The 27,375-nt window shown below is 34.7% G+C and overlaps 2 long non-coding RNA genes across 2 annotated transcripts in view; both read left to right on the top strand.

Moving 5' to 3' along the window:
* The window catches only part of LOC140164776 (uncharacterized), a 406,719-nt gene that overhangs the window by 317,900 nt on the left and 61,444 nt on the right, over positions 1 to 27,375 (top strand). The window lies entirely within an intron of this gene.
* LOC140163988 (uncharacterized) lies at positions 95 to 12,321 on the top strand. Its single transcript, XR_011860454.1, has 3 exons — positions 95 to 118; positions 3,017 to 3,098; positions 12,221 to 12,321. It is a non-coding gene; the product is annotated as an uncharacterized lncRNA (long non-coding RNA).

Below are 27,375 nucleotides of genomic sequence, written 5' to 3'. Positions count from 1 at the left end.
TTACATACCTGGATTATACGAGCACGTGGCATATAAAGCAAACTTGGTATCGCGGGGCGGAAAATACATACCAAAAGGATTCCATTTACCAAGACAGGTCAAGGAGTTCTTGAAATACGTAAGTAATATTTTACTATTTTTCCTCTCATTTAATAATACTTTACATAGATTAAAGCCGGGGGGAGGACCACCGCTTGTATATCACCCGCGTCTTCTTTTTCACTGCCGGGCGCGATGCACGAGGATCTCGCTCAAAAAAGCAAAAATTGGGGGGGGGGGGAGGTTCTTTAAATCGTGCCTTAAGCATGCGCGTATTATTGTGGGGTGGGCCCTCGGCGGCAAACATGAAAGGGGCGGCAGGAGACCAGTGGCGTAGCGTCATAGGGGCACGGGGGACACGTGCTCCCCAATCAGTCCCGGTTCCCCCCAACATGGTCGGTGCCCCCTCCCTCAATCGGATGACCCCCGCTACGCCACTGCAGGAGACGAAGATGCGGCAAAAAGAATTTAATATTAAAAAAAAGTGCGAAAAAATTGTATTTGTGTTTAGGTTGCTAGCGCCTATTATCCTTTTTCTCCCAAACCATCAAAAAATATTGCACCGGGGCTTGAGATTGGAATTCCAATTGTACAATTGTGTTTGGGAATGGCCTTCTCTCCTTTCTCCTTGCTATTTGCTCCCATTTCTTCTTGCTTTGTTTATCAAAGCTATCTGGTCAACATGCATCTTATTAGCCTACACTTGCTATCCAGGCTTGTGCATTTTTATTGTATGAGCTTGGAACGGTCCATGGATTTTCCATGGATTAGCATGTGTCCCTCATGGACCAACCTGGGTAAAGAAAGAAACAAACCTTTTCGGGCTGTTGAAGGGGACGTCAAAATTCACCTTTTCTCCGGAGCGGCCTAGATACGCCACTGTTAAGGGTACCTTATTGTAGATGTGTTCATCACGACCAGAACATAAAGTACTTGTTTAGGGTAGGAAAAGAACCGCGTAGTACTTTCTTTCGGTCCAATATTGACACTAATGAAAAATACTTTAAGTAGCCGGGATTTTAGTGTGATGGCGCAGAGCCAAATTTTCGTCCGCATTTTGTAACTTTTTTGTCCTATTTTTAGTTATTTTAAAGACACTTTACTACTTGCCTTGGCCATTTTATTCCCTAAATTATTTCTGAGAGGGGGTGGGGGTCATCGCTCCAGCTTTGAAAGTCCTTAATTACGAGAGATAACTTGAAATACAAGTGGCCCGGTCAATTTCTGCAAATTTGATGAAAAATTTGCAAATTCACATTATGTACCATTTACTCTTAAGGGTTGTGCATTAATTATGAACTCCGAGGAGGGTAAACACACACCCAAGTAGTACACTAGTCTCTAGGGACGTTTAATCAACAAATTAATAATCGATCGATAAATCAATAATGGATAGAAAAATCAATAAGGTCAAATGTTACTCCATATACGAATTTAATATAATATACATATTAAGGCGTGGGGTATGGGCTAACTTGAATTACATGTATCTGGAGAGGGGAAGCAACGATTTACCCCCAAATCACAGCGGCAGGTAGTCACTTGGCCGCCGAGTGCGAATATGTATTTATTTTGGAAGGTTCGTGTTTGTTTTAAATTTTGGGGCGTTTTTCCAAAATTTGATATTTTTGGTGATATTTCAAAAAGCGACATGCCAAAGACAACTCTTTGGGCACATAGTTTGTTATTGTTATTGCAGTTCTTTTCCACATACCTACGTTACCATTTGCTATGATGATTTACTAATATTATATATTTTGTGACTGCAATTTGGCGTTTTCAATACGTTTTAAGATTATCATGAAATTAACGCGAATATCTAGTCACGCTCCTTTTAGAATGTTTACCTGATCGTCGGCTTTTGCAGGCAACAGAATGCACATTGGCTCACGATAGATGTCGTATTCCTCTATGTGGGTCACTTGCTGATAAAATTACTTTGAATTCCTTGTAACAACATACAAATTTGCGTCTGGAAACAGGGTCTGGAACTGATTTTGGAACAGCTATAGACTTCAGCGTCGTATCAAATCTCATAAAAAGGCCACGACTGGCGAGTATGTTTTTATGTTTCCCGCACGAAAGCTTGCGTCAACATCTATACTTCTTTGGAAACGTTGACCTTTGACCATTCTTTGTAAATGCCCTGTTATGACCTTGATATGTAGGCTTTTTTCTTTTTTCTAAATCATTATGATGAGTGGAATACATTGGTAAGGTGTTAACAAGATTTTACCAAGGCTTTGAAATTTCATCCCTGCGTAAGTTTCGGGGAGTTGATATATTTTTGTGTGAGCTTTTGGGAGATAAACGAATGTGAAATGGATTGTGTGGCAATACGTGGTGGGTGATTTCATAATTTGACTGGGCTATTCATGGGGCATCTTTTAAATAAACACTATAAAAACGATATATAAAGGAAAACAACACTGAAATGTGCAAATTTTCTTGCTCGCTGCGCTCTCCAAGCGGGTGTCGAATGCAAAGGACAAGTTCCAGAAATTCTTTAAAAATACAACAATTTTAGGAATGTGGAGTTTGAAATATTTTTTGGTAGGCCGAAAGCAGCAACTAATTTTTGGCATGCATTGGCGGCGGCCGGGGGGGCAATTTCAGGCACGCCGTTTGGGAGTTTACCCCCCTCCACTTATAATTATTGCATAATAATTGGTATCAAGATGAGTCCACGTCCGGGTCCAATTTTGCGCAAAATGTTTTATTCCCCCCTGAAATTCATGTTACCCCCCAAAAAATAATCCTAGTGCCGCCACTGGTCCACGTTCTTGATTCCAGATATGTCGGCGGCACCAACCACTTATACCACTATGCAAAGCAAACTTGAATACCCAGTCAAGTAGACAGGGTAGACTGAAGTTAACCAATAGCGTGACAATCGCTCAATCCGCCTTTCGCAATTGAGATATACATGTATCACGATGCATTGCCTGTAATAGTTGTCCATGATTTTCTTTTACAGTCATCATTGCCTGAGAACAAGGATAAAAGATGGGTTCAAAAACACCCAATGCACCGCGGAAACAGAGTGAAAGAATTTCACGGTATGTTATGATTATTGTTGTCTACTGTGCTGCGATACGATAGTCTCAGCCTCTGTCATTAATAAACTATTGCTGTGACATCATGCCGTAGATTATTATTGGACTAGTTTGGCGAGGTAATATCCTAGATTTGTATGTAGGAATAAGATAAATTACAAGACGTAAATAATGTTGAGACCATTTTTATCATTATTATGTTTTGATGGATCCAAGTTGTGATAATATTGGATCCAAAACATAATAATGATAAAATTGATGCTTACGCCCAATATTTATTGGTCTCGCTATGAGTTGTAAAATATTGACTCGACTACGTCTCGTCCAATATTTTAAAACTCATAGCTCGACCAATAAATATGGGCTCAACTGATCCAATTTTATATCAAACTTTCTGTTTTGATCCCCAAAATTGATGTCCAAAATATTCAATTTTGAATCCACTTGGATTCTGAAGCGTAAAAAATGTTTTTGGAATGTTATTAAACGTTGTTATACCCTTTATATAACCCGACATTTAAACGTTTTCTGTAAAACATTTTGTGTTTGCTGGGTAGTAGATTATCAAAAAATGTTTTTTAATGTTATGAAAACGTTTTATAACCTTAATATACCCGACATTTAAACGTTTTCTGACAACCTTTTTTATTATCTTTTGCGAATGATGTCGAAAACGTTTTGTGTTTGCTGGGTAGAATTTGATACACTGCACGATTTAGGGAATAGAAAAAGTGCTGTGTTTCCAAACACAGCACGAAAACACAGCAGAATAATAGAATACACAGCACTATAATGTAATACATAAGAATTAAAAAATTCTTTGCTGTGTTTGCAAACACAGCACTCAAACACAGCACTATAATATAATACATAAGAATGAAAAATTTCATGCTTTGTTTGCAAACACAGCACTCAAACAAAGCACCATAATATAATACATAAGAATGAAAAAATTCCATGCTTTGTTTGCAAACACAGCACTCAAACACAGCACTATAATATAATACATAAGAATGAAAAATTTCATGCTTTGTTTGCAAACACAGCACTCAAACACAGCACTATAATATAATACATAAGAATGAAAAATTCCATGCTTTGTTTGCAAACACAGCACTCAAACACAGCACTATAATATAATACATAAGAATGAAAAATGTGTCATGCTTTGTTTGCAAACACAGCACTCAAACACAGCACTATAATATAATACATAAGAATGAAAAAATTCAGTGCTGTGTTTGCAAACACAGCACAATAATATAATACATAAGAATGAAAATATTCCATGCTGTGTTTGCAAACACAGCACTCAAACACAGCACTATAATATAATACATAAGAATGAAAAAAATTCCGTGCTTTGTTTGCAAACACAGCACTCAAACACAGCATTATAATATAATACATAAGAATAAAAAAAATTCCGTGCTGTGTTTGCAAACACAGCACTCAAACACTGCACTTTAATACAATACATAAGAAGGAAAAATTCCATGCTTTGTTTGCAAACACAGCACTCAAACACAGCACTATAATATAATACATAAGAATGAAAAATTTCATGCTGTGTTTGCAAACACAGCACTCAAACACAGCACTATAATATAATACATAAGAATGAAAAAATTCCATGCTTTGTTTGCAAACACAGCACTCAAACACAGCACTATAATATAATACATAAGAATGAAAATATTCCATGCTGTGTTTGCAAACAGCACTCAAACACAGCACTATAATATAATACATAAGAATGAAAAAATTCCGTGCTTTGTTTGCAAACACAGCACTCAAACACAGCATTATGATATAATACATAAGAATGAAAAAATGTCATGCTTTGTTTTCAAACACAGCACTCAAACACAGCACTATAATATAATACATAAGAATGAAAAAAAATTCAGTCCTGTGTTTGCAAACACAGCACTCAAACACAGCACTATAATATAATACATAAGAATAAAAAATTCCGTGCTGTGTTTGCAAACACAGCACTCAAACACAGCACTATAATAAAATACATAAGAATGAAAAATTCCATGCTTTGTTTGCAAACACAGCACTCAAACACAGCACTATAATATAATACATAAGAATGAAAAAATTCCATGCTTTGTTTGCAAACACAGCACTCAAACACAGCACTATAATATAATACATAAGAATGAAAAATTCCGTGCTTTGTTTGCAAACACAGCACTCAAACACAGCATTATAATATAATACATAAGAATGAAAAATTTCATGCTGTGTTTGCAAACACAGCACTCAAACACAGCATTATGATATAATACATAAGAATGAAAAAATGTCATGCTTTGTTTTCAAACACAGCACTCAAACACAGCACTATAATATAATACATAAGAATGAAAAAATTCAGTCCTGTGTTTGCAAACACAGCACTCAAACACAGCACTATAATATAATACATAAGAATAAAAAAAAAATCCGTGCTGTGTTTGCAAACACAGCACTCAAACACAGCACTATAATAAAATACATAAGAATAAAAAAATTCCGTGCTTTGTTTGCAAACACAGCACTCAAACACAGCACTATAATATAATACATAAGAATGCAGCGCTGTGTTTGCAAACACAGCACTCAAACACAGCACAATAATATAATACATAAGAATGAAAATATTCCATGCTGTGTTTGCAAACACAGCACTCAAACACAGCACTATAATATAATACATAAGAATGAAAAAAATTCCGTGCTTTGTTTGCAAACACAGCACTCAAACACAGCACTATAATATAATACATAAGAATGAAAAATTTCATGCTTTGTTTTCAAACACAGCACTCAAACACAGCACTATAATATAATACATAAGAATGAAAAAAATTCAGTGCTGTGTTTGCAAACACAGCACTCAAACACAGCACTATAATATAATACATAAGAATAAAAAAAATTCCGTGCTGTGTTTGCAAACACAGCACTCAAACACAGCACTATAATAAAATACATAAGAATGAAAAAATTCCATGCTTTGTTTGCAAACACAGCACTATTATATAATACATAAGAATGAAAAATTTCATGCTGTGTTTGCAAACACAGCACTCAAACACAGCACTATAATATAATAAATAAGAATGAAAATATTCCATGCTGTGTTTGCAAACACAGCACTCAAACACAGCACTATAATATAATACATAAGAATGAAAAAATTCCATGCTTTGTTTGCAAACACAGCACTCAAACACAGCACTATAATATAATACATAAGAATGAAAAAAATTCCGTGCTTTGTTTGCAAACACAGCACTCAAACACAGCATTATAATATAATACATAAGAATGAAAAAATTTCATGCTTTGTTTTCAAACACAGCACTCAAACACAGCACTATAATATAATACATAAGAATGAAAAAATTCAGTGCTGTGTTTGCAAACACAGCACTCAAACACAGCACTATAATATAATACATAAGAATAAAAAAATTCCGTGCTGTGTTTGCAAACACAGCACTCAAACACAGCACTATAATAAAATACATAAGAATGAAAAAATTCCATGCTTTGTTTGCAAACACAGCACTATTATATAATACATAAGAATGAAAAATTTCATGCTGTGTTTGCAAACACAGCACTCAAACACAGCACTATAATATAATAAATAAGAATGAAAATATTCCATGCTGTGTTTGCAAACACAGCACTCAAACACAGCACTATAATATAATACATAAGAATGAAAAAATTCCATGCTTTGTTTGCAAACACAGCACTCAAACACAGCACTATAATATAATACATAAGAATGAAAAATTCCATGCTTTGTTTGCAAACACAGCACTCAAACACAGCACTATAATATAATACATAAGAATGAAAAATTTCATGCTTTGTTTGCAAACACAGCACTCAAACACAGCACTATAATATAATAACATAAGAATGAAAAAATTCCATGCTTTGTTTGCAAACACAGCACTCAAACACAGCATTATAATATAATATATAAGAATGAAAAATTTCATGCTTTGTTTGCAAACACAGCACTCAAACACAGCACTATAATATAATACATAAGAATGAAAAATTCAGTGCTGTGTTTGCAAACACAGCACTCAAACACAGCACAATAATATAATACATAAGAATGAAAATATTCCATGCTGTGTTTGCAACACAGCACTCAAACACAGCACCATACATAAGAATGAAAATATTCCATACTGTGTTTGCAAACATTAAGATGATGTATTCTAATCAAAATTATTATTAGATTATTATTATTAGATGACGTATTAAGATGATGTCGATTAACTAATTAATTAACTATTTAATTAATTAATTAATTAATTCTCCCTTATATTTGTTTTCATGTACCTCGTATCATGCTTGACACGATAAGGTCTTGCTTTTTATTTATTTTGCCCCTTATGTTCTTCTTTATTTTATTTTTAGTTCAATAATTAATTTTGTAGTGGGGCATGCTCCCTGATATTGTTTTCACGTTCCTCTTATCATACTTGACAAGATAGGGCTTGCTTATTTTTTGGTAAATTTATTTCGGCCCTTGTGTTTTTCTTTATTTTATTTTTAATTAAACAATTAAATAATTAATTTTGTAGCGGGGGCATGCTCCCTTATATTTTTATGTTCTTCGTATCATGCTTGACAAGATAATGTTTTGCTTTTCATATATTTCACCCCTTATGTTTTTCTTTGTTTTATTCTTAATTAAATAATTAATTTTGTAGTGGGAGAAATGCTCCCCTATTTTTTTTTTCATGTTCTTCTTATCAGGCTTGACAAGATAAGGTCTTGATTTGTATTTATTTCGCCCCTTGTGTTTTTCTATATTTTATTTTTAATTAAGTGATTAATTAATTAATTATTAGAGGGGTTCTGCTCCATTATATTTTTTTCATGTTCCTGGTATCATGCTTGACAAGATATGGTCTTGCTTTTAGTCTATTTCGCCCCTTATGTTTTTCTTTATTTTATTTTTAATCATTTAATTAACTCATTTTGTAGTGGGGAAATGTTCCCTTATATATTTTTTTCATGTTCCTCGTATCATGCTTGGCAAAATAAAGTCTTGCTTTTTATTTATTTCGGCCCTTATGTGTTTCTCTATTTTATTTTTAATTAAATGATTAATTAATTTTGTAGTGGGGGCATGCTTCCTTATACTTTTTATGTTCTTCATATCATGCTTGACAAGATAATGTTTTGCGTTTTATTTATTTCGCACCTTATGTTTTTCTATATTTTATTCTTAATTAAATAATTAATTTTGTAGTATGAGAATTCTCCCTTGGTGTTTTTTTTTCATGTTCCTCTTATCATGCTTGACAAGGTAAGGTCTTGCTTTTTATTTATTTCGGCCCTTGTGTTTTTCTTTATTTTATTTTTAATCAATGAATAAATGAATGAATGAATGAATGAATAAATAAATGAATGAATAAATGAATGAATGAATGAATGAATGAATGAATGAATGAATTAATTTTGTGGTGGGGGAAATGTTCCCTTATATATTTTTTTCATGTTCCTCGTAACATGCTTGACAAGATAAGGTCTTGCTTTTTATTTATTTCGCCCCTTATGTTTTTCTTTATTTCATTTTTAATTAAATAATTAATTTTGTAGTGGGAGAAATGCTCCCATATTTTATTCATGTTCTTCGTATCATGCTTGACAAGATAAGGTCTTGCTTTGTATTTATTTCGCCCCTTGTGTTTTCCTTTATTTTATTTTTAATTAAATGATCAATTAATTAATTTTTAGAGGAGTTCTGCTCCATTATATTTTTTTCATGTTCCTCTTATCATGCTTGACAAGATATGGTCTTGCTTTTAGTCTATTTTGCCCTTATATTTTTCTTTATTTTATTTTTAATCAATTATTTAATTCATTTTGTAATGGGGGAAATGGTCACTCATATATTTTTTTTCATGTTCCTCGTATCATGCTTGGCAAAATAAGGTCTTGCTTTTTATTTATTTTCTCCCCTTATTTTTTTTTTTATTTTATTTTTAATTAAATTATTAATTAATTTTGTAGTGGGGGCATGCTCCATTATATATTTTATGTTCTTCATATCATGCTTGACAAGATAATGTTTTGCGTTTTATTTATTTCGCCCTCATGTTTTTCTTTATTTTATTCTTGATTAAATAATTAATTTTGTAGTATGAGAAATCTCCCTTGTTTTGTTTTTTTCATGTTCTTCTTATCATGATTGACAAGATAAGGTTATTTTTTTTTTTCTTCCCTTGTGTTTTTTCTTTATTTTATTTTTTAATTAAATGATTAAGTAAATAATTTTGTAGTGGGGTTCTGCTCTATTATATTTTTTTCCTGTTACTCGTATCATGCTTGACAAGATAAGGTCTTGCTTTTTATTTATTTCGCCCCTTATGTTTTTCTTTATTTTATTTTAACCAATGAATGAATGAATGAATGAATGAATGAATGAATGAATGAATGAATGAATGAATGAATGAATGAATGAATTAATTAATTTTGTAATGGGGGAAATGTTCCCTTATATTTTTTCATGTTCCTCGTATCATACTTGACAAGATAAGGTATTGCTTTTTATTTATTTCGCCCCTTATGTTTTTCTTTATTTTATTTTTAATTAAATGATTAATTAATACATTTTTTCGAGGGGTTCTGCTCCATTATATTTGTTTTCATGTTACTCGTATCATGCTTGACAAGATAAGGTCTTGCTTTTAATTTATTTCGCCCCTTATGTTTTTCTTTATTTTATTTTTAATCAATTAATTAATTCATTTTGTAGTGGGGGAAATGTTCCATTATACATGTATATTTTTTTCATGTTTCTCGTATCATGCTTGACAAAATAAGGTCTTGCTTTTTATTTATTTCGCCCCTTGTGTTTTTCTTTATTTTATTTTAAATGTTGGGCTTGGTCCCTTCTATTTTCTATGTTCTTCATATCATGCTTGACAAGTTAATGTCTTGCGTTTTACTTATTTCGTCCCTTATGTTTTCTTTATTTTGTTCTTAATTAAATAATTAATTTTGTAGTAGGATAAATCTCCCTTGTATTTTTTTCATGTTCCTCGTATCATGCTTGACAAGATAAGGTCTTACTTTTTATTTATTTCGTCCCTTATGTTTTTCTTAATTTTATTTTTGATTAAATTATTGATTAATTTTGTATTGTGGGACATGCTCCCTTATATTTGTTAGCATGTTCCTTTTCAGCTACCAGGTAGGCCTATGCAGAAATGTAAAAGTCTGAACTTCACTTGAACCACAGATATTGGAACACAGTTGCCACTCTGTAACATAAAATTAACTTTTAACTTTTAACTAGCCATCGTTACCATGGTTACCGAGCATTGGTTAGCAGGCATACAGTCCGACAATGTACTGGGATGTACTGGAATGGTTCAGAGATCACATCTTTTTCAACTACACCAAGTACTAAAGTAGGCCACTATCAGGACATTATTATTTGTATTTTTGCTCATGTTCTCCGTCATCTTTTACTTAGCTATCAGGACTTACCTAAAATTAAGAAAAGTATTACTTACCTCAGTAACAAATAAAGTGCCCTATTCTTTAAATTAATTGATTTGAAGAATATCGCTAATTCTACAAAATCCGGTGCCAATAGCCTTTTTTCCATGCTTTGGTCCACAAAAACTTTGTCGAGCATTTAGGGCATCAAATTTTGTTTTTCTGGTAGAACTCAACGAGATCTACACGGACATATATAGTTTTCCATACTTTAAATGCTTTCTTCAGCCTGATTAACCCTTGCAAAGGCTCAAAAATCGCTAAAAATGCGTTTCCACAGCTCAAGTGTCACATCTAACCCTGAATATTTTCTTTGAATAAATGCGATTTCTTTACATATTTGTTGTTTTTAATTAGATAACGCGCCATCATATTGTTTATCAACATTATTTTTTAGTGATTAAAATGTCTTTGTGTAATTCTAAAATAAATTGCACTTTCCACCAAAACGCTGTGGAAAGAAGTAAAACAGAGGTATCAATGTAATTTGCGGTTTTTGAAAGGAAACACTCATAGGTTTTTAAAAATCACAGTAAAAATTGTGATGCTGTAGCATTTTTGGCATAGATGTTGTAAACATTGAAATTTCGACCGACCATGTTAAGATTGGTGAGCTACGTTACCAGGATTCTATAGTATGCACTTGTATTACATGTACTTCCTAATAATATGTGAAAGCTACCAGTGGTCGAACCCCATTTATATTAGAATTAACCGACATAACGTTCTAACGTTCGCAAATCACATTAAAAACTTTAAAAACCAGTGAACTACGTTACTGTGAGCTACGTTACACACTCATTTAAGCATCTTCAAAACTTCTATGAAATGGTGAAATCTGTTTTACATTTCACTCAAGTGATCTTTAATTTGCTTTTTATGACCTTGGATTGAGTAAAACCAGCCCATTTTATAGTCGGTAACGTAGCTCACATTACATTGAGTTTTAGTGTTAAAAAACATCATGACTTCCTGAAAGAAAAATATGCAAGTGATGTTGGCAATTTTTTACATCTGAAAGTAGTGATACATTTACTTTAAAAAACACAAAAAGCAGGTCTTTTTGAACAACTTTTATTTTTTCAATTTTTTTAGTGGATTGGCACCGGATTTTGTAGAATGAGCGATATGGCACTTTATTTAATACCTCGCTATACTAGTATACAATGTAGATATAATGTACCTCAGACTTCTAGTTCACAGTACTACATCCATGTACTTAGGCTTGCTAAGTAGAGCACTATCCAAATTTTGTAAATCTGAAACGTATCGTAATCCAAACTTCTGAAATGTAGGCCTATCGTAGCAGGTGAAATATTTGGAATGGTGGAAGCACAGAGTCCAGGCATCGTACATGTACATCAACAACGTTTACGCGGATGGTTCGAAGGGATTTCGTCAGACGCTCCGAATCCGATGAGGGCGACATTTGCTGTGTTTTTAGTGCTGTGTTCGTAAACACAGCAAATTTTTCTGTCCCTAAATCGTGCAGCACATGTAGAATTTAATACATCTTTCCTTTTATTTAACGTATAATATATATAAACGTGTTTGTTCATAAAAGCATATTCTTTATATTTCAGAACTAGATCTTCGCCAAAATAGTATAATTCAGAAATTCATTGGAAATCCGTTCCTTATTGAGGGCCGCAAATTTAGCATTGGCGTTCATGTAGCATTCACTTCGGCCAGACCTCTAAGGGCATACGTACTCGATTCTGTTGTGATATTAAGATTTTGTCGACCACTTGACATGTGACGTCATTGCCCGGCAGTATGCGCACGCATTATGGTACTTTCTATTGTTCTTTGCCCTGCAGTGTGCGTGCGCATCGTAGTTTGCTCAGGGCATGTGTATTTTAAATCTCCCACCACATTTCATATAGTACAAGAAAGCCATTGAACAGTGAAGGGGTTCGTTCGAGCATATCGAAAGACCAATCCCTCGCCTTTGTTGATAAACATTGATGTCAAGTGGTCTATACTCCTAATAATTTCACCGATTTTCGAAGTTATATAAGCGATGGATTGGAATTTGGTGTCAAATTGGTTAGGCAGGTAAGCAAAGAGAGTATGAAATCCCTATATAATGCTGGTTATTTGCATGGTCGACAGTACAAAGTTTGGCACAGCGCCTGATAATAATGTAAAATACATTAAATTACGCAACGTTTCGGGTCTAACACTTTTACAAGTGTGAGCAAATGCAATGATATCTTACAGAAGCAAGCAAAAAATGTGTGTGACCATGAACAAAGGGAAGAAAAAACCCATTGGTAATGACCAAACACTTTAATGGGATAAAGAAAGAACAAACTAAGCAAAAAGGAGAAGAAACCATCCTTTGTGCCTGGCAGAACAAGCATATAATAACAAAAGGCCCATTTTATGACCGTGCATGGCATGATGTCAAGAGTCCGGGTTTTCCCTCTAAATATACCAATGTATTTTATTCTGGTTTCAGATGGATTCTATGAAGAACTATAGCTTGAAACAACAGTATTCGGCTAAGCAATCACTTGACGCGTATTTTCATTTAGTAGGTACGTAGGATAAAATATTTACATTTATTTTTTATAAATTATAAATAATTACCGCGGATATTTACAGTCACATACAAGATTCCCGCACGAAATTCCTTCAAAACAATTTTCTGCTGAACAACATCTATAATAAATTACTGAGTTTGGCTAAAAATTATTTTGGAAAACGGACTTTTGCGATGCGAAGAACAAGGTTGTGCGCACTTCAATAAAATGTCGAATTTTGTTTTTGTTTACGTTAAGGGAAGGGGTATGAACGTTTGGACAGTATTTATTGTGGGACATTAGAGCACATCAGACATATCGAATTGCATTCTGAATACGAAGAATGTCCTTCTGATATCAAATAATTTTGATTTTTGAAATTCGCAATGTAATACACATTTTATGGCAAATCATTAAAATTGATATTTTTGATATTTAACAGTACTCGAAGTAAACTTTATAAATCTGATGATTTATACTTAAAGTGTATGTAGGTGGCATGAAAAGCCGACGATCAATTGAAAAATTTGACCTTTCGTATTGAAGATATGGATTTTTTTCCCCAAAACACCAACAAAAATTTTTGTTGGAAAAAAATCCATATCTTCAATATGAAAGGTCAACATTTTCAATTGATTATAATTTCAGTTGGATGCACCATTACAAAGCAAACGCATATAAACAATACAGAGCGTGGCCTCTGTTTCCGAAACGAGAACAATACTCTGCGTATTGTTATCCAGCCATGTGGATGGTACAACTCATGTCAAACTTTTCACAGTTATTGTGATCGTATCACACAAGTAAATGAGAAACATGTGATTTTAGACGTGTTTCCATTTTTTAGCTCCCTCTCAGGCAGTCAGAACTCCATATTTGGGAGGGTTCGACAACAATCTTCCCAGCATTTTAATCATTTTTAGATGACCATAGAGGGAAAGAATTGAAGTTTATTTACAGCTTCTATGGCGAAAATTGATCAAACCGATCACACGATGGTGCTCGTTCGAAGTTGGAGCTATCGCGAGTCAGCTGTTGAGCACAATGTGCCATTGAAATTACATGTCCGACTGTTATGACATTTTGGAAGACTCTCTTCGGGAAAACAGCTCGACAACAGCTTTCCCGTGACATTTTTTACTTCAAATTGTAGTATGTTAAGGATCAACATTATAATTCACATGTGAGCTTCTATGGCTATTATATTATTGGGTGAAGAGTTTTCCCACCAGCCCACTAACTGGTCCATTGCCTACAGTACAGTGAGTGAGCTAGAGGTCAATCATCAATTGGAGCGGTGTGTGTGCACTGAATAGGAAAAACGGACAGTAACTGTATAATGTGCTGACCTATTTGATCATAGAGCCCTCTATAACAAATGTATTTATGTGTATTTGAGTCAGCGATAGTGGCGGCGCTATACCAAATCTATTTTTTGAGTTCCGTTTTTATTTTGGTGCCAAAAAATAGGGAAAAAGACCCAAAATGTGGGGATTTCGGGTAAAAATCACGTGAAAAAAAGGCGGACATTGCCAAAATGGTTAACAAGCTATATAATTTTTGTCCTGGATTTATAATTTATGGGACAAACTGGAGATGTAAGCGGTTATGAGAGGGGAGCTTAAGATACGTATAATAAATACATGAGTGTACATTTATAATAAATGTTAGTGGACAACCATGCTTGTAATTATGCAAAAATATGATAATTTATGCAGATAATTCAGGGTCAAGGTCACGCTGCCTATTGATAATGTAGGGTTCTACATGTTATCTTTGTGACTATCCCGTGGAACGATCGGCAACAAAGCCAAGTATGATACTTAATATGTAACCAGTTCTTTACACGAAACAAATTGTTGTACATTTTGAGACCAGGACTTGCGTCTGTTTTAATAATCGACGCAACATTTTCCTGGTTGCAGGAAGCTGTTGTAGCTTTTGTTGATTTGCACAGTTAAAGCAAATTGTGTATGACAATTTCGATTCTAGAAATGGGTTCATGCTTTTGAAAACTGCTATGTCGAGCTATCAGGACGTGGTTGCAGGACTTATGCAACATGTAAATTGATAATGCAACGTTCTTTTTTCGGATAGATCGCAAGTTAGATATAACAGTATTTTAAAGCTTGTAATATCTACTATAGCCTAATGTGGTACCGTAAAAACTCGATAGTTAGCATATGTGCTTACTATCGAGCGCTTTTAAAACATGCAAACATGAAGAGCCCTATACACAAAAATGTAAAAGGTTTTGAGTAAATCATCGATACACATAGTTACGAGGTCCGGTCAATAAGTTCGTAGAACACGATACTGAAAGTGGACTAGCTAAATTCGTTCTATCTCACCCTTGATCATGGTCACTGCATACCTCAATGCACCATTTTTTCTTGAAACCTTCAATGTCAACAAAATGGAAGTCTTCCCATTGCTCCACGAGCCACTCTTCAGTGAAGTGTATTATGGAGGTAGGACTTAAAATTCTGAAATAGGTTTCGCTAACTGGAGGCCATGCCAGGACCACGATATGGTTGTTTTAGCAATTTGACCCCTCGGTCGTGAATGGCAGCTTGACAACTGATCCGAGAACTGCCCCATTCCTACCACCAATCTTCTTCACTTGATGGCTTGCCTCTATTTTGCTATCAAAATTGTATGATATAATGTTTATGATTGTACTTTCATTTGGCAAATGATTTGTTATCACGATTTTCCCTAAATCTCAGAAAACAGCGATGAAGACCTTCCACTATGGTGATCGAGTGATGCTCTTCTCAGGGGTGGGAGATATAGGTGCTTCCACTAAATGGACTAATAATTGCAGTGATTAATGTATGCTATATCACCTTAAGCTAAATATATATGAAACTTGTCTCGGTCCTCATTCTAAGTGTATAGAAGATGTGGACCTTATTATGTCAACTGGTATCATTTTTGTGCATAAAGATTCAGGGACCCCATGTAGAAGACACCCTGGAATACCGTGTTAATGGATTTATGTTGAAAACACTTTCATCAGAGATGTTATATTTTGTGGATATCTCATCTTTCTTGTTTGGTTCTTTATTCATTATCAATGCCACTGTACCAGCACGTATATCATTAGTGGTGACGTCAGCAAGTCGTTTGAACCTGGGATGATCTTCAAGGACGCTCATTCCATCCTTGAACTCTAAGGACCATTTCGTTGCTGTTGAAAATCAAGGACTTCATTACCATTTACAGCAACTGTACATTATTAAATTTCATTTGAGTTTTCACCATCGTCGGGAGAAATTTCCATGATGACCCTGTGTTACCTTCTGGTAGTACCTGTGAAATCATGGAGGTAGGCTTCCTCTGAAGAGTGTACTGACCATATGTGAGTGGACGCGGCGAATCAGCCGTAAACTCGGCAAATTGTATTCTGAGTTAAAGTGTAAAATATATGTGAAGGTCGTATTCATAGGTGTATCAATTCGTTGCGACAAGTATCTTATCAAACGCTATTTAAATCAATCAATAATACTACTGCTGAAGAGGATAATAAGCTTCTACCTATTTCTATAGAATAGTTCTTGTCTTTGTTTGCTTTGGCTAAATCCTGTTCAAGTGGTAGATAACAAAGCATTGTATTTTGTCTAGGTATGTATAATCAACAGTTTCAGTTTCAGTTTCAGTTTATTAAATAATTTGAATAATTATTACAGAGTAAAGCAAATTCATATGGTAGGAGACCAAACAGAGCAGAGCTCGACAATTTTTGGCCACCCTTTACAATATTAAGTTAAACATTCAGGACGAAACACAATCAAAAGACGTATGAGGACATAATTATGTGCAGACAAAGACCGGACAGGACACGTGAGACAGACAATGTTGGCTATGGTTTAAGGGTAGACGAGGTATTATTGGTCGAAGCAACCTAAAAATCGATTTTCATTATCTAGATCAATATATTATTGAAAATTAACACCTTGATGGTTTGCAAAAGTTCATTCTACAAATCGTATACTTTGCAAAGTTGCTTAATTTATTGTTGTTAATGAGTTATGTACGTTTTACAAAAGTGTTGTTGTTTTAGCCCTCTTTACAACGTAACTCAAGAACCGCAGCACCTATAAAAGTATATCTGTGATATTTTAATTCTTCTACACGCTCGCTATGAATTGAGCAATGCAGTTTTTGCCAAAGCTCACTACCATTCGTAAGATGCTGTGAACTACCAGATCACAACAGTTTAAAATAATTAATAACCTTAAGATTACCTATTATACATAATAGTAATAATAATTTTAAAATTACATGAAACATTACACAAACTAACAAGATTATTTATAATGAGATAATAACTCAGATTTGTACTTATTTTTGAAGCTTGTCAGAGTAAGTGAATTTTTGGTATTTAAACTAATATTGTTCCATAGTATAGGCCCTTGTCGTCTAACAGTGTTACGGGCTAAATCATTTTTAAAATGATGAGCTCTATACATTTCCGATGACCTAGTATTATATGCATGAATCGTACTAGCTTTAGTAAAACAGTTTGAAAAAATATCTGGTAGAAGATCATTATAAAATTTATACATGAATATTGCTTTCTGCAGTTTGTGGATATCATAGACTGTGAGACTATTGAATGAAGCAAAAAGGGGCGGAGTGTGGGCAAGAAAGTGAGAATTTGAACATAATCGAATTATTCGCTTTTGCTTAATGTGAATTTTGTTTAAGTTACAGTTATTTTGATCAGCCCAAATAATATTACAATAATTAATGTGTGGCAAAACCAAACTTATATATAATGTAAATAATGTTTTTAAAGGTAGGACATGTTTGAGCCGAAATAAAATACCAGAATATTTGGACACAATATTAGCTATATATGTTGTGTGGTGGTTCCGAGTAAGGGACTCATACAGTGTGATTCCAAGGAATTTAATAGAAGAAACCTTTGAAATTGATACATTGTCAACATATATGGCTGAGTCGTGATATCTTCGATTGCTAAATCTGTTTTTAAAAATAAGGTATTTTGTTTTATTTACGTTGAGTGATAATTTATTTGCCTTAAGCCAGTTGGAAATGTTACATAATACTTGATTTATTGTGTTGATAAGATAGGTTTAAGTCTTTATGGGAAGCCAAGAGATTAGTGTCATCTGCGAAAATTATAAATTTGAAAAACTTTGAGACGTAAACAATATCGTTCAAATATAGGATGAAAAGTAAAGGACCTAAAATTGAGCCTTGAGGAACGCCGCAAGTTGAATGAATTAATGATGATTTAACGTTATTAAATGAAACATATTGTGGCCTATTCATGAGGTAGTTCCTGAACCACTCGAAGGCGACGCCGCGTACACCGTAATGAGTTAGTTTGGATAGAAGAATGTCATGGTTTAGCGTGTCAAATGCCTTCGAGAGGTCCAGGAAGATACCAACACTGTGCTGATTGTTATCTAAGTCAGTGACAATTTTGTTGTATGCATCCATAATAGCCATAAAAGAAGAATGGTTTGGGCGAAAACCAAATTGAGATTGATGCAAAATATTCAAACTTGAAATAAAACCATATAATCTATTGTGCACAACTCGCTCAAGAATTTTCGAAAAAACAGGGAGGACGGATATTGGCCTATAATTGCAAAATTTGTGCCGGTCATCGTTCTTGAAAATAGGAATGACTTTGGCCATTTTTAACTGATTTGGGACAATGCCGGTGGTTAATGACAAATTAATTATATGAGAAAGAGGAGAAGCTATGATTGTGCGTACGTATTTAACAATATCGGGTTGTATTTCATCAAAGCCACTACTTTTACCCGATTTGAATGAACGACAGATATCTATTATTTCCTCTGGGTCAGTTGGAGTAAAAAACAGAGAATTATTTGGGGAATTAATATTGTGCAGAAAAGTATGAAAATTTGCACCAGGAGTCTGGATTTTGCGAGCTAGGTTAGGACCAACATTAGCAAAATAAGAATTGAATTTATTTGCTATTATATTTTGATCTATTATTTGCTCCTGGTGAGCATTATCATCATAGAAAAATGACGGTAGGGGGTGTTTATTATTGCGACCGAGAATATCATTTAGGGTATTCCAAATAAGTTTAGTGTTATGTTTGCAATTTTCGAGTTTGTTCGCATAATGATTCTTTTTTGCGGCTCGTATAAGGGTAGTAAGTTTGTTACGGTAAGAAATATAAGCATTTTTATTGTTTGGTGAAGGATGACCAATATATTTTCTATACAGTTTTTCTTTCCTATGAATTGATTTGAGAATTAAAGAAGTGATCCATGGTTTAAGTGGAATATGCCGGTTACGTGAATTTCTAGTACCACGTGCCTTAACGGGAAAATGAGTGTTATAAATACGAAGGAATTTACTAACAAATGCTTCGTACGACCCATCAGCAGATGTCATATCAGTGACAAACTTCCAATCAATCAATTTCAAATGATTATAAAAATGTTCAATTGAACTTTGGTTATAAGTGCGAGTAGTGCCGATGTGTGGTTGAATAAAACGAAGTGGCATTGATTTTGTACATTGAAAGATTGGAAAATGGTCAGACCACTACACACACCAGATTTGATTTGATGGGTAAGAACATTCGTAAAAATATTATCAATCAAAGTTGCAGTAGTAGGTGTCACTCTGGTGGGTCTATCGATTAATGGATACATACTATTATTATGGAATGTTTCCAGAAAATTATTAATAATATCATTTTCACTGTGTTGTAAAAGATCTAAATTGAAATCACCGGAAATATAACAATTTTTGTTTTCAGCAGAAATAGTGTTGAGGCTATGAATGATCAAGATCGGTAATAAATAAATTAACATCAGTTCTGTGTGCACGATAAATTGAACCAATAATTGTATTCTTGGTAGTGGGACTCAGGATTTCGACAAAAACCGATTCTGAATGTGGCAAATCAATGTCATTTGTACAAAGTTTCAAATCATCTCTGATACGGTAAGAAAGTGAGCTGTGGACATAAATAGCCGCTCCACCACTTTTCCTCTCCTTTCTTGGGGCACTTAAACGAATATAATTTTCAATATCAATTACATTAGAGTTATCTTCATAAAACCAAGTTTCAGATAAAGTTATTACACTGAATGTATGATTGAAACTAGCGATAAAATTATGTATATTATCAAATTTTTGTTAAAGCTGCGAGAGTTAAGATGTAGAACAGAAAAGTCATCATTACATAATCCAGTCATATCAATGTTATCAAGTACATATCTACATGAAGTTGTGACATTATAATCATTTAGATGAACAGTGAGAGGATATTTCTGAACCTCTTTGACTTGGGGATGATTTGAAATGACCGCCAATTATGTAGAAAAAGAGACACATGTAGAACCGATAAAAAATACAATTTTGTCGAAGGAACAGAGTTCAACAAATCATAACCCCGCTTTTGGATATCGTTTGAAGTCAAATGATATACCATTTTAAAGCTTATGGTATATATTTTCTAAACACGAAATAAAACAAAATTGACCGGGGCCGACTTTACGGCTGATTCGCCGCGTCCAGTCACATATACAGTGATGCAAACATCTATTATCTTTGCAGTCATGTTTTGAAGGAACAAGCTTTCAAATGAGACCAAATTCAATACCGTGCGACAAAGTAGCATACGAACTTTTTGACCGCCCCTCGTATATACAAACAAGTAAACCTGCAAATGTGTGTCTCAACCCCATTAGCTCAGTTGGTAAAGCGCCGGACTTTGGTATAATTTCATGTTTTTAAAAGCGCTCGATAGTAAGCACTCGCTTCGCTTGTGATTCGCGCTGCCGTGCTCGCTATTTGGAAATCGCGATCAGAAGGTACTACGCCAGTTCTATCAGGGAACTTCTATTATTATCGGGAATTGTCTGTCACACATGATCGCACACAACGTCGTAGGCAATTGGTCGGACCTCATCTGCCCAGAACATATTGACCCAGGTCAGCATACCGCCATATCCTTCCCGACATGCTTAGTAGCCAAGTCCGTAGAAGAGTGGATCCACACACTATGTACACAAATATACATTTGGCCACATTTTATTATACGATTAATACGAATTTATTAAACATGGTAACAAATATTCCCTAGCAAATCGGTTATAGATGGAACTGGTAGGCATATTATAAATTCGGGATATTAAATATCTTCCTGACCAGCCAGATCTGCGCATGGTCAAAGACGAGGATCAGACCGACGCAAACTGCCTTAGTCTCCACATCAGCTAGTTTGGTTCCGCCCCTCCACAGGGAGCGTAACCTGTGTAGGAGACTCGGTCGGACCTCATCTCTCCCCATCGATTGAAAAATTGTGATCTATAATCCCCGACATTGCTCTTATGAACTCACATCCACCTGGTTCTATGTCAATCTTGGCTTAAATCGTCTCTGGAAAGTCAAAAATCGGTAAATCCCATAAGCCTTTTCGAGTACACCTGATATGTCGTCATTTGAGATTAGTACAGGCTATAATTAGTCAGGCCGATGCGTACATCGTTTAGCGAACGTCGTTACTGCGCTTTGCAAGTCGGCGTGACGTGAAATGACGACATCTCAGATGTACTCGAAAAGGCTTATGGGATTTACCGAAAAGGTCAATTGTTTCTCAATACGACTAATGATTCAGAATGTATGTGCTGCAACAGGTCAAGGGTCAATTTGCAATGAGATATTTAACCTAATTTTCGCGGTACAAATTTGCCATTTTCCACTTCGAAATTTTGTCCGGTACCGGTACGACACTTCTCTCTATTCGTTTTTGGGAATAATGTTAATATTTTTTCTCCACAGGGGCGAATTTAAATTATCACGTGAAACATAGTTTGCATGTTCCGCCACCAGAGATGAACATTACACTTAAATCAACCAGAGTTCAAACCCTTTCACATGACTGTTTAACATTACACGAGATCCACTACAGCTTCATAATCTGGCAGCCGAGCATCCAGAAGTGACATTACTATTAAGAGATAAATTAACCAACTATTCTAAGTAAAGTCTGCACAAAAAGTAACTCAGCTGTTATAAATACGCCTATAGATTCAGAACTAATAATTGTTTTCACAATATTTCAACATAAAAGAAGGATTATTTATTTACCCGCATTTTGATACCCCATTTGTCCAATTCTGTTCAATATTGACAATACAGCAGTATTTTGAAAGAAAAATACCCCAATTTAAAAGTTGCAGTTATTTGTATTGATTTGAAGTAAGCGCGAAGATAATGGCGGGCTTTACGTGTTTACAGTGCTGGCATATAACCATTGATCGCTGTAAACGGCAACTTTTAAATTCGGGTATTTTTTTGTAAAAGCACTACTGTATTGGTAATATTGAACGAAATTTGACGAATGGGGTATTAAAATGCGTGTAAATAAATCATGCTTCTCTCTATGTTGAAATATTGTGAAAACAGTTATTAGTTCTGAATCCATAGGCGTATTTATAACAGCTGAGTTACTTTTTGTGCAGACTTTATATTGAACATCACAAAAAAAGGAAGTTAGTGGATCAAAATAAGTGTATGAAAAATAAGACAATTGGACCATGCTTATGAATCTGGCGTCGAGATCCGAAAAATAAGTTTGAGAAAGAAGTATAAAAATAAGATAAACATAGTAACATCAACGCTTTCAATCCTCCGAGATCTGGAAAAAGGCGCTATGTTTATTTTTTATTTTATCAACAAAAATTCAAGCTATTGAAGGATCGAACTTAAGCTGTTTAACATAAAATGAGATCCACAAGATCTGCAAATACGGTCAACAGGATATATCTTTACAGTAATTCCATTTTTACGTATGGAAATGTCCCTTTGCAAGATATAATGTCCTTGCTGCTATATGTTGCAAAAGAGATCTCGACAACTTCACCCAAAATGAGTCTCTTAACTGTCAATGGTGCTGTTATTTTTAAAGCTCGCGGCTATAATAAGGACAAACATTATGCAGAGCACCATCTCCTATGCATGGTACAATGCAAAATCGTGAACTTAAGTTTTGTACATTTAACTTTTAAAGTGCTCGTCACTTATTAGAAAAAAAATCAAAATCACTTACGAACAGCAAATAACAATATATTTTCATTGTCTAAATCAATATATCGAGGGCTTAGAGCCAGAACTAGATATGTCCCTTTGTTTTCTCAATTACATGTTATTCATTTCGGTAACAAATGGACGCTTAATTCTAAGAAAATGAAAGTGACTTTGGGGTATGACCATGCATATACCCAAAGTCACATGCATTTATTATGGAGGGCATAATTAACCGTACATTTGTTGCCGAAATGAGTAACATGTAATTGAGAAATCAAATGGACATAGCTAGTTCTGGCTCTAAGCCCTCGATATTATTGAAAAATAACACTTCAATACTACATATACTTTGAAAACTTGCTTGATTTATTGTTGTTAATGAGTTATGTACGTTTTACAAAAGTGTTGTTGTTTTAGCATTCTTTACAACATAACTCAAGAACCACAGGACCTACAAAAGTATATCTGTAATATTTGAATTCTTCTACACACTCGCAAGATGCTGTGCACTACTAAATCTCAACAGTTTAAAATAGTTGCTAACCGCAACCTTGACTTTTACAACATCTATAACCAAACTATGATAAATATAATTCCTAGAACACCTGTACATCTCAAACGAAATTAGGGTTGGTGGTTAGAAGTAAGTCCAGGATATTGGAGGGGCATGCTGGTTCGTGGAAATGTTGATGGAAACTTTGATCTTCAATAATATGAAGTAACAATTACCATGCATATATTCATGCTGTGGGTTTGAGCCACTCGGTCTTGATTCTGCAGGTACTATCATGACCTCTATATTGGGCTATTGCATTTAAAGTCAACATAACCCTTGTGGAAGATTTAGCTAAAATCTACCAAAGAGGGAGTTTCAATTGTGAATAGAATAGATATTTGGGTAACTTCCATTTGACTCCAGTTGTGGAAGATATAGGTAGGGGGAGTATGGGTTTCAAAATGATTAACTCTAACCAAATTACGTTTAAAAACATACTCCCACTGTGGAAGATATTTCCAAAATCTTCCACAGGTGTAGTGTGGATTTGTACTGGAATAGCCCATTGCAAGGATTTCTTTTAACATGATTTTGCATTGGTCATCATGCTTGACATGCTTCATATTAGACAACTTATTGGTCTTAATGGAACTACGACGTATTTTGGGAGTGATGTTAGTACACCCTTTGGATTATGATTAAAAATTCCTCTCATGATACCAAAAGGGTTAAAAGGTTTACTAGTCTCCCGATGAAGGTCGAAAGTATGGCCGAAATTTTGAGGTACGTCTAATCTTCTGTTGAGATTAAAAGTTTAAAATCCTGAATTACATAATTATAATGTGTTCAGTGTACTTTGTTACAAGGTTCACCAGGTGTCTAATAAGTCTGCACTTAACAGGATTTGTTTAATTTAATTAATATTTCACATGTATCTTTATTGTTGCCCGCAATGTCTAAGGATGTAGCAATACAAAACATGAACATCTTATCAACCTTTACATTTACACTATTTAAGTTTTGCTCTATTTCAGTATATTTTATATGACTTTAAAGCCGAATATCTTGCTTTCCAGGCGAAACAGGAACTGGCCGTTTGCTTTTCAAAAACACTTTGCAACAAAACGTTTGTAAGAACGCTTGACGGTACCTGGAATTGGCCACTGTGTATATGATAGGGTTTACCGATGCATTAACCCCTTCTAACAAACGCGCTGTCCATGCCAAAGTGTTAGCCTGTTCAGAGGTGAAGAGAACACCGCTACTGTAGGTGTAGATATTGTACATTTGAAATGGAACTTGACACAAAAAGAACACTAAGCCGTTAACTATCACCATCTTTGCGACCTGGTTTCTTACTGATTTTGCTTTCAGTTGTTGCGTGTCGTTGATACTTAATGCTTCTCTATGTCTCAATTTATTGATGATTATGATATAGAACACAGTACTTGCTCCAAAAGTTAAAAAGAAATAAATACATTCTATTAGAGCGTGCATTTCCGTGAACCCTTGTGCCACACTATCACAATATGAAAATATATCATGGGTTCCGTTAATATCCCAAACGACACAAAATTCGGTGACTTTCCACCATGTAGGTGATACAACACAAGTTGTAATTAATGCAATTCCCCAATTAAATGCAACATACTTAAGAGCGCGGTTCTTGCTATTAATTGTGCGATACTTTATTGGGAAGCAAACGGCCAAGAAACGTTCTAGACTGACTAGCGTCACAAACCCAAAAGATGCAAAGAAAAACATATGAGCTACCGCTTTATCTAGAACACATAATATGTTGCTGTCTATATTTTCAACAATAAGAAATCCGTGTGATGCATAATATTGCCGAATGTATCGTGTCAGTGTTAGCAAAATCACTAACAAATCTGAAACGGCAAGATTTCCTAAGTAAAAGTTGGTAATCGTTCGCATCTCCCGAATATTGCCAATGACAATGAGGAGTGCCGTATTATTAGTCATTCCAAACCCAGCGACAATAGGATACAAGATGGTAATAACTATAATTTGCCATGAGGAATAGAACCATTCATTTAGATGATCGTCTGGAATTAAATACACCAAGAGCGTCTCATTGGTCATGCATTGAGTTGGTAACTCTTCAGAGGTATTTCCGGTCATTATACAGTTATTACATCTAGGTATTCAAACAAAGAAGACTGAACGAACTATACCGTTCGGGCAATCGGAACAATCACGCGCCATTGTCACTCCAGGAATATGTGAAGAAAGCTGGCCAATATGCTTGTACTCGTCCAAGTATAGTTGTATGTATCAAGAGAACTAAAGTAGATGATACAAACTTCTTTGATGTTGTTAATTTTTATCGATTAGACAGCTTTATCAGTTATCTCCTTTAGATGCTTTATCTACAGTTAAAATTTCCAATGTCAATAAGCAATTTGAATGGTAATGGTTGATATTTACGTTACACGTATATATCACGACTGTATTTCAACGATGTTTGTAATTGTATATGGCGCACGTTCACTAAGCAAAGGAAACTTGCACAACATTTAATTGCAGTTTGACCGTGTTTATAATTACACTACAAGATTCCTGGCGACGGAGTACCTCTGCTGCAATGGTGCTTCGCAGCTACTACCGCTGCTACTACCGAGTACCCAAGCCCTTGTGGCCGACGTTGGTACTACACCAAAGCACCAGCGTCGGCCAATATACTGTAGATACCCCCGTAGCAATGTACTTACATCGATACTCCACCATGCGTCTGGGGCTCAATCCCCGATGAGTCCTGATTTTTTCTCTCTCAACATTTTCAAATGTCAGTTTGCTCGAGCCTCAAACACGAGATTTTAGATTATTGTTAAGAAAGTTTAATTTTCATTTTCACCTGATAATATATTTTTAAAACGTCTTCTGGGTAACAGTTAACTGAAGTTATAAGTATTATATTGAATATTACTCAATATTATTCATTAATTTACTGAAACAACATTTACCTAAACTATGTATATTCCACACAATTGAAATTAAATTGCCGTCGATGCACACACCTTTTAAAGGGATTTTTGTCTAAAAGTGGCTGTTAATATAAACAAGGATTGAAGTGGCTACACGATTTTAGTTTGCTGGGGTTGGTAAACATTTCATTATTGGTTTTAATAATAATGTTGGACTGATCCCATACGTGGATGGATTCAGTGATCTTGAAACTCCTAGCAACCTTTTTTGATCTGAAAGCTTGTATAATCTTTGGTTTCCGTTACATTTACACTTTTTTTTAAATGTATATCTCAGTATTGTTTCTATGACTTAAGTTAGAGTCGAGTATCTTGTTTTCCAGGCGAAACGGGCACTGGCCTTTGTTTTTTGTCTTTCAAAAACGCTTTGCGACGAAAGGTTAGTAAGAACGCTTGACGGTACCTGGAACTTGCTGCTGTGTATATTATAGGGTTTACTGATGCATTTACCCCTCCTAACAAACGCGCTGTCCATGCCAACCTGCTAGCCTGTTCTGATGTGAGGAAAACACTGCCACTGTAGTTGTAGATATTGTACATTTGAAATGGTACCTGACACAAACAGAACACTAATCCGTTAACTATCACCATCTTTGCGACCTGGTTCCTTACTGATTTTGCTTTCAATTGTTGCGTATCGTCAGCACTTA

The sequence above is a fragment of the Amphiura filiformis genome, chromosome 11 (assembly GCF_039555335.1).
Source record: "Amphiura filiformis chromosome 11, Afil_fr2py, whole genome shotgun sequence".
Taxonomy (NCBI): domain Eukaryota; kingdom Metazoa; phylum Echinodermata; class Ophiuroidea; order Amphilepidida; family Amphiuridae; genus Amphiura; species Amphiura filiformis.
The sequence above is the reverse complement of the archived record's forward strand: the minus strand, read 5'-3'. Positions and strand labels throughout refer to the sequence as shown.